Here is a 15921-nt window from a genome sequence, read left to right as displayed (position 1 = left end):
GCTTGTCAGAGGCATGGCATGCCCTAGTAAGAGCAACCAATTCAGCCACATGAGCAGAGTGTACTCTTTCAAGCCAAGATGCTTCTAGTACCCAAGTGATTGTACACACAGCGTATCTGGCTCTCAGTACTCCTACTGAGTCTCTCAAGCACGAGCCATCAACAAAGATAATGTAATCATTCTCTTCCAATTGGGTATCTCTAATGTCAGGTCTTGGTTTGGTGCACAGTTCTGTTACCTCAAGACAATCATGTTCTACCTCTTCAGCATCATCAACACCTGTATTCTCATTTGGAAGCAAAGTTGTGGGTTTAATACAGTACACCGCTTCAACGACACATTTGGTGACCCCAATATAATGGTTTCATACTTTGTTAATCTGGCATTTGTCATGTGCTGAGTTTTGGTTCTAGTCAGCAAAATTTCGACTGAATGTGGGACCATAACTGTTAAAGGGTACCCCATCACTATGCCTTCACACTGTGTGAGGCTTTGACCAACTGCTGCAACTGCACGCAAACAACCTGGCAAGGCTGCTGTGACTGGGTCCAAAGTAGCTGAAAAATATGCTACTGGTCGGTTTGCACCTCCATGGACCTGGGTCAAGACAGACAAAGAACAAGCATCATGTTCATGACAAAACAGTACAAAAGGCTTTGTGTAATAAGGCATACCTAAGGCTGGGGCCCTGCACATGCACTCCCTCAGCTCAATGAACGCCCTCATCTCTTTCTCTGACAATAATTAGAGTATCTGGGCCATCCTTAACCTCCTTAACTGTCAGTCTCACCAAGGGTTTGGAGATAACCGAGAAATTTGGGATCCACTGACGACAGTAGCCCACCATTCCCAGAAACATCCTAACATCTCTCCGAGATGTCAGGGGATTCATCTGCAATATGGCAGTTACTTTTTCCTTAGATATTTTCCTCAACCCCTTTTCAACCAAATGGCCTATATATTTCACCTCTTTCTGACAGTACTGCAGCTTCTTTGGGGACACCTTATGCCCATTATTTCCAAAATGATTCAATAGGGCAATAGTATTGTACTTGCAGTCATCTCTTGTTTTGGAAGCATCAACAAATCGTCAATATACTGCACTAGAGTCGATTGGAAAGGCAGTTCCAATGACTCCAAATCCTTTTTCAAAATTTGATTGAAGATAGATGGTGACTCCGAAAACCCCTGAGGGATTCAACACCAACTGTAAACCTTGTCCAGGAATTTAAAACTGAAAAGAAATTGCCTGTCCTCATGAAGAGGCACGGAAAATAATGCATGGGACAAATTGACAACTGAGAACCATTCTGCGTTGCATGGAACTTGAAACATAATCACAGCTGGATTTGGCACTATTGGGCAACACTTCACCACTATGTCATGAATCTTTCGTAAGTCTTGAACAATTCAGACCTTTCCACAGGGCTTTCTCAGACCCATTATAGGTGAGTTACATGGGCTGCTCATCACTTCCTTCAGAACCCCCTGCTTCACAAAGTCTGCAATTATCTGCGTCACCTGTATGAGGACATCCTGTGCCATGTGGTACTGCGGTACCTGGGGAAACACGGCATTTGGTTTCACACCAACTTTGACTGGTTCTACTCCTTTTATCAATCCCACTTCCTTTCCTGTCAGGTCCCACACCTTCTCTGTGATTGTCCCCTGCAGGTCTGCGGGCAAATCAGTCGTTGTGAACATCTGGAAAAAGCTTATCAAGGGGTACTCTTCATCTGTGGTCTCTGTCTCTGGCTCTGAGATCTGACCATCATCCCCCTCATCATCACTGTTTGTCTGCACCTCAATTCCCTCATTCGAACAGGTGATAGAACACCTCGTCTTACACAGTAAGGCCCATATTTATACTTTTTTTAGCGCCACATTTGCGTCGTTTTTTGTTGCAAAATCGGCGCAAACTTTGCAAAAAAAAGGACGCAAATGCGGCGCTCAAAGAGTAGAAATATGGGCCTAAGACTCTTCCCAATAGGGACACAGGACTTGAATCACAGACTACAAACCTGTGCAATCCCTGAAAGGTACCAATCTCGACTTGAACTGGATCTGTGATCGGGTTAGTCAGGAGCTACCTTTATTGTACGTCCTGAAAGAGGAAACTTCGGAACCTCTGCAGTTCTGACTGTAGAACGTGTAGCTTCTGTGTCAGCCAAAAATGAGACCTTGTGACCCATCACCTTCCCTTGCACATATGGTTCCCTCTGGTCTACCTCTAGGGATGCTGCCAGCCTGCACTCCTCACTATCCGAACTGTCATCCGACCATTCATCATTTATTCCATTCTCACTACGCAATGGGAACTGGTGTACTGTGTTATTTTGACCCATTCCTTGACTTGTGACCTGTTGAGGAAGCATCACCTGTTGCTGTCCAATTGGCGCTAAGGGCATTTGCTGTATAGGTACCACTGGAATCTGCTGTTGCACTTGCTGCATCTGTACTTGTTGCATACGTGGCATCTGTACTTGTTGCATGGGTTGGAGGCCCTGCATCTGAACCATGTTCTTTTGAAAATTTGGATTAGGACCCCTCATTCTTGGTCCTTTAACATTTTGGAATGCATTGACATCATTGCTTTGCTGAACAACACCCTCCTGCACCGTCATCGGACATTCCCGCTTCCAGTGTCCCACGCCCCCACACGCGTGGCATGGCAACACCTTCTTCATCCCTTGTACATCATTCTGAACCACTACTGTATTCAAATCTGGACCACGGTACCCAAAACCTCCTCGACCTCTGCCTCTCGCTTGCGCCTGAAACATCCTGTTTCCTACGGCTGTTGCACCATCTGTTGTACTCCATTACCCTGCATCCCTGCTTGCGCTGCCTTAATTTGCATCACCATCACCTTGTCTTTCAGCTTTCTCTGCTTTAACTCAATCTCGTCACTACAGTATTTTGCATACTGTAACACCTCATCAATTGGCTTCGCTTGCCAACAGATCAAATGATTCTTAATCATCTGGCTAATCTCTGGTCTTAGCCCTTCAACAAACCTGAACACAAGGTGATTCATATCTTTTGGCTCTATGAACTCTCTACCACTGTAATGCTTGAATGCTTTCAACAATCTCTCATAGTAAGCATGTATTGACTCTTTGCCTTCCTGTGCCGTTTGATCAATCATTTGCCAATCAATATTTTGTGGCAACACTTTCTGCTTCAAAAAGTCAGTCACATTAAAGTAGTACCTCATCACCTCAGGAGACGGAGCTCCTGTTACTCTGTCCCTTGCCGGTTTTTCCGTCGGCCAATCAACACTTCTCTTGCACTCGAGCCACAAATCAGCTGGAACTATGATCTCAAATAATGTATTCAAGTCTTCCCAAAGACACTTTGTAAGCTTCACAAATCTGTCTGTCTGCTGGTACCACTCTATTGGCTTTTCCCTCAGCCTGGGGAAGTCATTTGTGAATGACAGAATGTCACCTCTAGGCCATGGTACATGGACAAGAACCCCTCCAGCCGTCTCTCTCATAGGTAGCATTTTTATTGCACTGTTATCCGGAGCCGGTTTTGGCTGATGCTGCTCCAAGTAGTCACTTTTCCTTTTATCTCTCTTCTTTGCCCATCTGCCTTCCCACTTCTCTAAAGCTCCCCAAACCTGCGCACTCTGTAGTATCTCCTTAAGGTGTGCCTTCATTCCAGTAGACCTCATGTGATCAAAATCTTTAGGCTCAAAGTCTAATCTGCAACTCCTTTTCAAGTGCTTGGTATTGTCTTAGTCCATGCCATATTTATCTGCCAGGTTTGCCAACCTTTGGTGCACCTTGCTCACTTCTTTAGTTATTTTTGGGCACAGATATCTCAATTCTGCTTCAGTGTATGACTCTAGCCTGTTCACTCCCATGTTCCCTTCAACTAACTCGGCTGCTTCCATGCCCAATCTAACAAAATGTAGGTACTCTTCCCTTTCCGACCGCTCTGCTGTCGCTGGGGTAGTCTGTGGTGAATTCAGCTTGTCTAACCATTCATTCAATTGTTGCCCAGTTAAACCTTGCAACAAGATATTTCCAGCCTGTATCGTTGGTTGTTGTGGCACATTTGCACCTGGGATCTGAGGAGTCAGTGATCCCAACCCTGAGTGTCTCATGGCATCTGAAGGAACCCCTATCGGACTGAAGTCTAACAGAGACCTCAATCTTTCTACCATCTGTTCCACTAGGCTCATCCCTTGAGAGTTCCCTACGAACCCTCCTCTTATCATGTCCTGGTTCATTACCCCTGATCACACACGCTAGGCTTATCCTGCGCGTACAGTGGCACTGGTGGACCAACCGTAATAGGTAAGGATATGGCGGCTGGTGTTGGCTTGTTCCCCACCACCTGTGGAACACTGGCTCCCATATTCTGATTCATTATCCGTGCCGTAGCTATCTGCGTCCTGTGACCGGAGTGTAACTCGGAACCAACTGTGGTTGTGGCTGGGGCAGTAAAAGTGGAGTTGGCTCAATCTGCACTAATTTTGATCTTGCATATGCCTGGTCAGGCGGCACCATCAAGCTAGTAGTGGTTTCTAGTATTGGGACGTCAGGGTAGAGACTCTGAACCGGTGGTGGCTGTAACTGCGTCTACATCTCTGGAGCAGTGGACACACTGACACTATTATGTACTGGGGCTGGTGTTGCGACTGCATTTACCTGCGCTGTATTCGCTGTCCCCTGGTTCTGTGTTGAATTTACAGGATCTGCACTAGTACTTGGTCTATTGTCACCCATGGCATATGGTGGTGGACGATCATGTAACAACTGGTTAAGGAACTCATCATTGTCTGAGTCATCTGCATCTGTCCAAGACTTGTTATTCTCTTTTCCTTTACTAGAGCCCTTGTATGTTTTGCAAGTGGCCTTTCTTCCCTGCGTCTCAGCTTCTTGGGTTATCGCCAGAAACATCCTAACACCGTCTATTATTTCTCTTCTCCACATTCTGTTTTCACTATCCCATCTAGCCTCCGCTAGTGTCTTTTCTGCCTTTCTCATCCCCCTCTCAAATTTCTGTTGCCGTTGTCATATGGCCATCAATTCCCAAATTGCTAGCGCCTCAAACTGTGCTGGCCTCGGAGGCGGCTTTTGCTCATTTAACGCCTTCTGCAGATTCTCTAGAACCCCTATGTTGAACGTCCCATTCTCTGGAAATGCCAAATACCCGTCTTTCTCTGTTAATTTGCACCATTGCTTTAGCCAAAGACATGGCGCAAATCCCTTCTCCTCCATTACGGCATAAGCCGGAGTATCCTCTGGCGGTGTAGGCTCCCCCACACTCGTGGTAATGTACACATCTCCCCTCAAAGCGCTCTTTAAAGCCTTGAGGAACTTCATTTTTGCGTCTCTTATTTCATTTATGACTGAATCAGGAAGTGACTTTAATTGCCAGAACACCCTTTGACTACCTTCTCAACCAATTGACTCTCTCGGACGGCTGCCAATCTGAGCGCGATCCTTCTCACTAACCGACCTATCCCAGCACGGCTCCAATGACGTCACACCCACACACACTGCAGCTGACAAAGTCTTGCGGCTTTTCTCCCTCACTCTCGATTCACACAAACTAATGCAATAGATTGCAAGCACTAACAAAACTCAAATTTGCCGGTTTACTACAGGAAGGGTAACACAATGGCTTCAGAACTTTACAGAGATTTCACTTTAAGCCTCTGCCGCTACTCTCTCCTTCTCAGATCCCGCACTCGCAAGCAGAATTTGACCCGCAAATTCTACTCTCGACCTGTCAATGGTTTGTCCTAGTGCACTTTAGAACTTACCAAATCTCCATTGAAGTTTCATTCACTCACTTTGAGTCAAACTCGACTCGTCAACCACGCCCGATTGACCTATTAAACCGTGCAAATTACAACATAAACCCAAGTGCCTCATACACTTATCAATATACTCTGGAGTCCTAGACCACGCCGGGTCCGTACATCACAAACAACCATGGGGACAATTTTTTTAGCACAAAGCGCCACACCCACATGAAGTTCGCTGACTTCCCTACTCTCATACCGCGGAGTACGCACACTCCTACTAAAACATTACCTGGCCTAAAATTCTCACAAACCTCACAATTCACCTGCGGTATGCATAAGCTGTGCAAGCGCAAACCCTACTTCACTCATACCATCACTGGAATGCCGAGAACATACCCAACTCTCTTTGGCAAGCTTTGTGGTCCCGGGAAAGTCATTTGGGATTTAGGGGAACATCATCTTCCCAATTTGCATTATTTCAAAAACAATTCTAAAACAGTGGTCCCTCGTCTTAGGGCCCCAAAGGGCCGGAACCGTCCTCTGCTACCAGAACTGATAAATCATCCCGACCTAGGTATTTTACTTGCACGAGGACTCGTTTTAGGCCAATGAACCTTTTGATCCTGATTGGAGACACCTTAAGACGAGGTATCTATTCTGCATTTCAATCACTAGATCAATAACCTCATCAATATTTACAATAACAAATCAATCAAATTAGTTAATTGCATTAATAAGAATTGAAATACAACATGACCTTTCAGCCATGAATAACCACTCTCGAGTTTAGTAAGATTTCTGAGATTTATTCCCTATTGGTTACACTCTACTAGCAAGTTTATTAGTCTCAATACCAGAAAACACATTAACAATGTCACAATGTTGCAGCTTGAATATGACTTAAGCAGAGCAAAGATCATGAACATTAGAACAAAGCACGACGTCAACATGAATTAACTTTAGCAGAGTATCATTAGCACGTTTTCCAACAAAGCAAAGATTCAGTCATTTGTCTATTTACATTTGTTTAGTGGATTCCTTATCTAACCTTTGATTAGCGTCAGCATGTTGGGCTTCATGCAAAACAATTTTGTAACACAAATTTAGAAAACATCTAACTATGGTCTCTATCAAAGAGCGGTTGGTACCTAGAAAGAAAAGGCAAACAGACAATTACAATTTCATCATCATATAGTTACCCTCCATAATGGGTCAGCATACAGAATCAGTCTTCGTCCTCAGAACAGCAGTCGATTCGCCATCAGGACAGGACAGCAAAGTCTCGGCAAGACAGGGCAGTACGGAACACTTCCCTCATAAGGAGAGGAAGTACGCTATAAGGCAAAGGGAAGAATGAGGATGGTTTAGGATATAAGGCAACAAAAACCCAAGGCAGGGCAGAGAGGCGGGATAAAAGGCATGCAATGGCTCGCAGAAAAATTGGCTGATTTCTCCTTGTGACACGTCGTTAAATTGAATTCGCCAGACAAGTCTCTAATTTCCAATTGGTCAGTATCTGGTACACCATTATCTCTATCCAATAGTCCGTTGATCACCTTACTAGCATTTTCATTTAGAACCGTTCTCATGCAGTTTATTGGCTCCTGTGATTTACGTCTTCACCAGGTAGAATATCAGGTATGGAAAAGTTACACTCCTCGTCTCAATCAGTAGCTCCGTTGTCTTTACCAGTTTGGGCGACCTTGTACCTGTTGCGAATTACACTGTTGCATTCAGCAAGAATGTCTACTTGAGCAAGTCGGATCTCATGAGAAAGAATTTACTACGGTTACACACATCTCTAGCTTCTGGAAAAGTACAGTTTTATGTCCTTCAGGAAGACAGCACATGGCACGTTAGAAAAACACATTTAATATGAGACCAGGCAGCTAGGCCCAGACCCTTGCTAACTAGGGCCTAGTGATTAATTTAGCAAAACTTTGACATATAACTCTCAATGCTCATATAAAATCATGCATTAGTACATTACTAATTCATTATTAGTCAATTTCATTCATCATCGTATACATTGGTGGCCACTCCCCGTGGGCACAATCCAAACGCAGACATTAGTAGTGCATTAATTCCATTTCTCTGCAATCTCGTTATACATTATTTTGCAAGCATTTCACGTTAATATTGAATAAAAATGCTACACTCCAACAAGCTCACAGCTAGATTTTAAAGCGCCACAACACGGATTATCAGATGTATATCACCTCTTCGTTGTTACCTGTTTTACCAATTGCTAATTAAAGTGAACACTCTCATTTAAGGTTACACACATTTCTATGTCTTACATAGATTTACAAACTGTATATTCGCAGGGTATTTAGAGCAGCCAGACCCGTAAATATAGAACTAAAAAGAGTGCGTGCCCTCTAAACATGTCAGTGGCTTGTTTTTATTGTAAGTGAGTGGGACATTAGCTTTCTTGGGGGAGTTCCGTTGTTATGGAAGCCTGCCATGACAGCATTACACTGATTGTTTGTTCACTGACCTGAGAGAGAACGCTCCAGAAAGCCCAAAAATGGCGTCTTCCCACGTGCCTGAACTCCAACTGTCAAGTGACCAGGGAGGCCTGAGCGATGAGTGATGCTGTTAACGTTAAATAGCTTCCCAACGGGTCTCTTTCTGACCGGCGTGCAGGAAGATAAACCTAGAACTGCAGAACTATACCTCACTGCTTTTAATTAAAAACAGGTCCCATTTTACAACCCTAGGGCATTCCCTGCAATGCCCCAATGGTGGTATCCTGCTCCCTTCTTCCTAAATTAATGTTGTGGTACATGCAAGTTGTGGGAGGCTTTTTCGGTTTAACTGCCTAAACGCCAGATAGGTGGTGACGCGATGAAATATGTTTTCTTCATGTCAGCAATTGCTAAATATCCCAACGCTCTACATCCGCACTTAAGGGAAACCTGTCATGGCGGCAAAAACTCCAAGACTAACTGCATTACTTGATGGAGAGGGTTTGTTTACTGTTCTGGTTAGAGGAAAAAAAATTAGTAGCTAGTAATATAGGTTTGGTGGCTTGCCAGTGTAACCCCTTGTGTCTACTTTATTAAAGCAGGTTTCTTAAAAGGCCCCCAAGTTACTTTAGGAAAGATAACAGCTTGTTTGCTTACTTAGGCATGCGATCTGCTGTAGTTAATGGCCTTTGGGCTCTTTGGCTCAAAAGTTAAAGTACACTTCCAAGTATGGGTTTCCTGTATTGCATGTTGCATGAGATTTATGAATGCCACATTATCAAGTGCTGCCATACGCAGGGCTCTCCACTCAAAATACTGGTTGAATGATTTAGAATTGAGGGAAGTGGGTCAGAATGGCTGCACATTTCAGCTTTCATGGTGGGTAGACACCAACGGAGTTGAAAGGCTAGGGACTGTAGTTTGAAACTTTTAAAGAAATATGAAGTTCAGGGCAGATGAATGATAAAAGAAAAACATGTCGTGTTCTAGGAGACACTTGAGCAAAGCACACAGGGTCACGTACTGTTTCTTTCTACACGTTTTTTCCCAATGATCCTCGATACAGTGCTTAATTTGAGACGGTGCGTGACAGAGAAGGCCACTGACACTTATTTTTGGGGAACAGTACTTCTTTTTCTCATCATATTTTTCATGAAAGCAAAAAAGGGAAAACACACAAACTGGAAAGGAGGAAGTGAAAAATGTAAAACCGTCATCAAGAGAGAAAACAAGAAACTGCAAGGCTGAGCTAAGGGAGCGGGAGTGTCCGGTAGCGGATTAAAGAGGGCTGAGGGGAATTCAAGACTACATAGTTTTGGAATTCTGTACACTGAAACTGAATCGCGCCAGCCATCAGCGCAATGAGCACAGGCACATTGTTATCTACTACTGGGGGGCTCATCTCCACTCATGCTGTCCCTTTTAAATGGCTCTACACCGCACACATGCCTTGCTGCGCCCCACACTTTCTGTCCAGCATGTGGGATTGGAAGTGATGCTCAGTGTTCCGGAAGAATCAGACCCTCCAGGGTCATAGTGTCCTCAACACGACATGACAAAGCAAAGGGAGAGAGCGAGAGAGCAAGAAGGAGAAGCGAGAGAGAGAGCGATGTCCCTAGAAAGTGTTCTCTACTTTATTAACTAGAATTCTCTGCCTCGTCTGCAACTGCTTGTGTACCTAACCAGTATTGCATTCTTTCGTAGCATTGTCAAGTGCTCAAACCTGTTATTTGTGTGGTCGTTGGCCGACAGACCACATGTGAGTCACAGCGCAGTTTAACAATATGCTTTATTCAGTAACACTCAGGGAAGGGGTGTAAATAATTCACCCCCTGTGGGCACCGCCTGTTGGACTGGCCTGGACAAAGGCCAACACTACATTTCTCCCCAACTGAAAACAAACAAAAACAGTCAGAGTTTAACAGAGGCAAACATTAGCTCACAATGCCGGAGGCTTTTCTTACTGTCTCTTTCAGTCAGCCACAAAGTCCACACAGTGCCTGAATGGGTTAGGGTTGTACCTCAGATGGTACCGCCCAGCTCCGGACCTCCCCGACAGCAACCCCTGAGTTCCCCCTGCTCGGTGCCTCTCCTGCCAGGACAGGGACTCCCGCTTGCGCTGGTAGGGGTGGGTGCAGCAGCACAGGCTGTCCCTGTGCGGCACCCTCCGCTGCCGAGAGTCTTCCCCTGGCAAGGACGTCGGACAAAGGCGGAACGTCTTCCTGGTCACTCTGAACTCCGGGCGTCATGGAGCCATTGTTGTTGTGTTCTGAGGGGGTGAGGAATGAGAAGCGTTTGAACTGGGAAACATTCCTGGTTACACTCTCATCCCCCCTTTCCGCCGTTATCATTCTTCCTTTGACAGCAATCACAGTCCATGGATCAGTCTCAAAAGGCAAACGGAACTTCCCCCCTGGATGGCGATCTTTCACTCAGACTGGAATTATTCGGGCTCTCCACTTTCGTGATGCATATTTGTTGGTGCAAGGCCTCTGCCTTGTGGATTGGCTCTGGGGCTGCGGCTGAGTTGTCCACAGAGGGTGGTGGGGGATGGCGTCAGTCACTACTCTCCTGAAACAGAGTTGGCTCTAGGTTACTCCGGTGGTGACCCACTACTCCCACAGAATGTGTACAGGGCACTTTCGACGTTCTGAGACTCCGCAGTGGTGATGCGGATGGTCTTGGATAGCGTCTTCACAAACCATTTTACTTCACAGTATGGCTCCGGCCACCTGGGCGTGATCTGGAGATGCTTGGTACTAGATCTCAGCAAACTCCGCCCACTCCAGACTGTTGAATGGGGGTCCGTTATCCGTACATACGTCCCCAAATAGACCGTGGTTGACCATCAACTTCTCCATCTTCAGGATGACCACGACGCTGATGTGGCTGGTACGAGCTGCATCTCAGGGTACCAAGAGTAGTCAGCCACCACCGCTAACATGTAGGAGCCATAGGGCAGGCTCCCGAAATCTGCACTGACTCTCTGCCAGGGGGCGATAGGGCCATCCTCTGTGATGATTGGCGCCGGGGGGTCGCGCACTCCACTTGCTTGGCAGACAAGGCAACCTTTCACCACATCTTCTACCTTCTGGTCCAGAACGGGGAACCAGATCTTGTTCCAGAGCCGGATCTTCGATTTGACGATACCCTGGTGGGCTCCGTGTGCTAATAACACGGCTCGTATGTAGTATGAGGCGGAGTCCTCGCAGCAGACACCCATCATCACTCACCAAGAGCTTGTGGCGAATGCTGAAGAGAGCCTGGAGCCTAGCTCTGGCTTCTGAGATGCAGAAAGCTGTGGGGTGCTGCAGTGGGCGCCAGTTACCAGACCATGTAGCTTCTATGTCCATCTGCAAACAGTTGTTCTGACTCGTGGCTTCCACCACATCGGCGAGCGGTATGGGAAGTGGCCTGTCCTGCTCGATCACTAGCCGGACATACTCCTCAGTTTTAAGGGCCTCTTCGGCTTCCCTGGGGGGTAGCTGGGTGCGCATGGTGCAACAGGAAGTCAGCAGGATTCCGAGTGCCTTGTTGATACTCCACAGTGAAATTGAACTCCCGTAGTATCCTTTTTTCGATCCACTGCGACGGCTTGGATGATGACCCCTTAAAGAGGGGAATGAGTTGCTTGAGGTCGGTAACTACGGTAAAAGCTTTGCCGTAGAGATAGATGTGGCAGTGCCGGCACCCCCAGTGGATGGCTTCCCGTTCTATCTGGGAGTACTGCTGTTCTGTGGGCGTTAGTATTTGGTTGGCAAAAGCAATAGGAGCCCACTCCCCACAGTCTTGTTTCTGGTCCAGAACAGCACCCAGGCCAGTGGGGCTGGTGTCGATGGCAAACTGGGACTCCTGCAAGGATCAAAGAAGGCTAGGGTGGTATCAGCTGAGAGGGCGCTCTTCGTGTTCTCAGAGGCGCGTTCTTGCTCTTTGGCCCATACACAGGGATGATCGGCTCAGGTGAGCACTCGCAGTGGGCCAGTGAGGTCGGACAGGTTTCTCATAAATGCCTGTAGTATGTGACCATGCAGAGAAAGCTTCTGACCCCTGAGACGGAAGTCGGGCCGGGGCCTCCTGGATGTCTTTCACTTTGTGCAGGTCCGGGCCAATCCCGTGCTCTGAGACTTGGTACCCGGAGAAACAAATGTCTCTTTTGAGAAACTCACACCATGTGGTATTTGACTGTGGGAGCATGCACTAGAATATCATCACTCACGTTGAGGACCCCGAGAGCCCTTGCAGGTCCCCCTTGATTGTGTGCTGAAACACCTCAGATGCCGAAATTTAACCGGGTGTACCTCCAAAGGCCTGTGTACATGGAGAAGGTGGTTACTGGGCAGGAGGCTGCGTGTAACACAATCTGGTAATAACTAGTCCGGAGGTCCATCTTAGAGAACCACTTGGACCCCAAGAGTTCTCCAATAATGTCGTCTATGGTCGGGGTCAGATGTCTTTCCCGTTTGATAGCCTGATTGTGTAGGCACATGTCCACACAGATTTGGACGGCGTCCGGTTGCTTGGGTTTCCTCGCAACGACTATAAGGGACACCCTTTTTCAATGATTCCTTCCTGCTCCAAAAGCTGTAGTTCACACTCCACTTTTGGATGCAAATGGAAGGCCACCTGCCTTTGTCTTAGGGCGAAGGGGGCTACGGAATCATCTATATGTAGCATGAGGGATGGCTGCTTCAGGTACCCAATGCCGTTGAATAGTGTGTCAAACTCCTTAGTGATGTCTTCCATACCACTAGTGTGGACGCTGCATGTGAAATGCACCAGATTGAGGCTTTGGGCTACCTGGCAACTGAGCAGGAAACCTGACTCTTCTTGTGACACATAAACATTGGTTGTGATCTTATCACTCTCGTGTGCAATGTCCACTGTGAAAATGCCAGCTATTTTGAGTGGGTGGATATTCCCGAAAGAGTACACGTGCAACCTAGTAGGTTTGAGAGGCGGTGGGCTTGGTAGCCCATAGTACACCTCGGCGGCTATGAGATTTATTGAGTCCCCAGTGTCTATTAGGGCTGAGATGGGTTAGTTTCGCAGTTGCACCTGGCATGTAGGTAGCCTCTGGTTGCTGATTGCTTGCACCACGTGGACCACTTGCTGGTCGTCATCCATGTCACTCTCTGACGAGGTTTTGGGGAGGGCCGCTGCGGCCCTGATGGCCTTCTTGGGTGCGGGCATCGATACCTTGGGTAAGGAATGACAAACTTTCACAAAATGGTTGAGCTTGCCGCATGTGCTGCAGGTTTTCCCTTGAGCTTGGCCAGTTCTCTTAGGCTCTCAAAAAAAGGCCTACTGATTCGTCGGACTTTTGGCACACTTGGCGCATTAGGAAACATTCATATCCGGGTTTGCGTAAGGTTCAAAGTGCGAGGTGATCGCGCCTTTCAACGTGTTGTACCTGTGAGGTGTAGCTTCTGCCGCTGACTTGGATACTTTGTGGATGTCCGCCTCTCTCAAGTGAAGGAATAGACGTTGTTTGCGCTTGTCTTTTACCTCAAAGGCCTTGAAGTAGGTTTTGAGGTGTTCAACCCTAGCAGGTGGGGGGGCTCCAGTGACTGTAAAACGTTCAAGTGCAGGGATGTCAGCCATGTTGTGGGGTGCACTGTGCTGTCAGTAAGGTTCAGAGTGGAGTGCTTAACCTCCTTGTCCTGAAGTGGTGGCCTGTGCTGTGATCTGCCTTCCTCCTCACCTCAGCAGTCTTTGCTGGTCCGCCTCTCGGATGTTCTCTCCTCCCACACTTATCTGGGGCACCCACCTTGGTAAAGGGATACACACACGGGGCCACGAACAGCAGGTGCCGCAGCTTGCTTGGCAGGCACAAAGAATGAGGGGTTGCTGGCCTCCCTCAGAAATGAGCCGCTGCAGCAGACGGTCGGACCGCTCCAAAGCACGGCATATCAGGGAGCAGCAGGAGGTGCTGCGAAGGTGGGGCCAGGCGGAGATCCTGGGGCGGAGTAGCAGGCAGCCAGAGGTCGTGCCGCTGCACCGAGTGTGGCCTGGGAACGATGGCAAGGTGTGGCAGTGCCAGGTAGAGACACTCAGGTGGGGCAGCAGGCAGCTGGAGGATGTGCCACTGCGCCGAGTGGGGCCAGGGAACGCAGGGACAGTGTGTGCGGGTGGAAAAACCACTGCAGGTTGGAGGGCTTTGTCCACGCCCCAGCTGAGCGCACACTGCCAGGTTGCACCACGCTGCAGCCTGCGAGGGCATTGGCACGGGGTCCGGTGCAGCAGGCAGCTTGGCCCTCCTCGTCGCCAAGTGTGAGGTTGTTGGCCATCAGACCACACGTGAGTCACAGCGCGGTTTAACAATATACTTTATTTAGTATCAACATGTGTGCATGAATTAACTTTTTCCCCTCCGTGTCCACTTGCCTATATCCCTTATCCCACGTCACTCCCAGGCGCATCCATAGTAACACTCAGGGGGAGAGGTGCAACTAATTCCCCCCGTGTGGCACCGCCTGGTGGACTGGCCTGGACAAAGGCCAATGCTACATTTTTAACCGTGTTTATGATGCAGGTGTAGTAATTTATTGTTATAATATGCGCTATTTTCCTACTGATAACATTAAAATGCTTACAGATGGATGCCTATTAAAGGGGAGATTGTGAAGACTGGCTACACAGTGTCATCAGCATTAGCATGATGCCTTATTACCTAGTAAATGCTATAAGCCATATGTATTTTAATGGCATTAGTATGGGCATAGTTTCACCAACCTACCAGGGGTTGTAAATTGACCTCACGTATTGTTTGACCTCCTGATGACATTACAGGCTTGACCACTAGTTAGCCCCTCAAAAGCCTACTATTTACTGCTGGCAGGATAAAGGGAACGGAGAGCCAAGGCAAGTCGCTTTTTTGCCTTGATTCCTGCGATGCAGTCTACCCCATCTTAAATCTGTCTCTTCTTTATCTCAATATCTTCAACTCCATCAGTTCGTAAAAAAGCACAAACTGTTTGGCCTGTCAATCAATCACGGCAGCAGTGCGGGGGTTCTCTGCTCCTATTCAAGCTTCATTGGTGTCCCATAAAATCTAGTTATTTTTTTTAATGTTGCTTTATTCATCACTATTTTTGTAGCACTACTCCAGGTCTTCTGGCTTCAGCCAATTGGGCAACATCACTAGACAGCGGTTAAAGTGCATTGAAAAAATATGGGGAATGTGATGCTGCGCGCAATGGCAGCATGGTTGATTGAGAGTGAGGGTTTGGTCGAAGGTGTGGCTAAAAAAGTATTCTTTAACCTTCTTTCAGTCTTTAGCCTTCAGCATAATACATATAAAATAACCCACAACTTAAATGAAAAATACATGGAAGTTAATTGGTGGGAAATGCATTATCACACATTATAAAACTCCTTTTAGTTTATCCATGGCAGAATATGTGGGTGTAAAGGTTGGTACAAGGATGAAAACCCTTGGTCCAGGGGTCCCTTGGTTTGACAGCAAAGCTAAGTATTCTTCAGCCAGAAGAATAGATGGAAGTAATATAGGCTCTTTGTATCTGCAATCAGGAAGATGTCTACTATTGTATTTCCCTGCTGTGGCTTTCCTGCAAAAAAAAGCACAATCAGTGCCTTTGACACCATACTGATTTATACTGTGCCCTTCCAGTAAGTGATGGTCCCTGATCTGTGTTGAGTGCCTACATCTATGCCTCAAGCCCA

This window comes from Pleurodeles waltl, chromosome 4_2 (genome assembly GCF_031143425.1).
Source record: "Pleurodeles waltl isolate 20211129_DDA chromosome 4_2, aPleWal1.hap1.20221129, whole genome shotgun sequence".
NCBI classification, from domain to species: Eukaryota; Metazoa; Chordata; class Amphibia; order Caudata; family Salamandridae; genus Pleurodeles; species Pleurodeles waltl.
The sequence above is the reverse complement of the archived record's forward strand: the minus strand, read 5'-3'. Positions refer to the sequence as shown.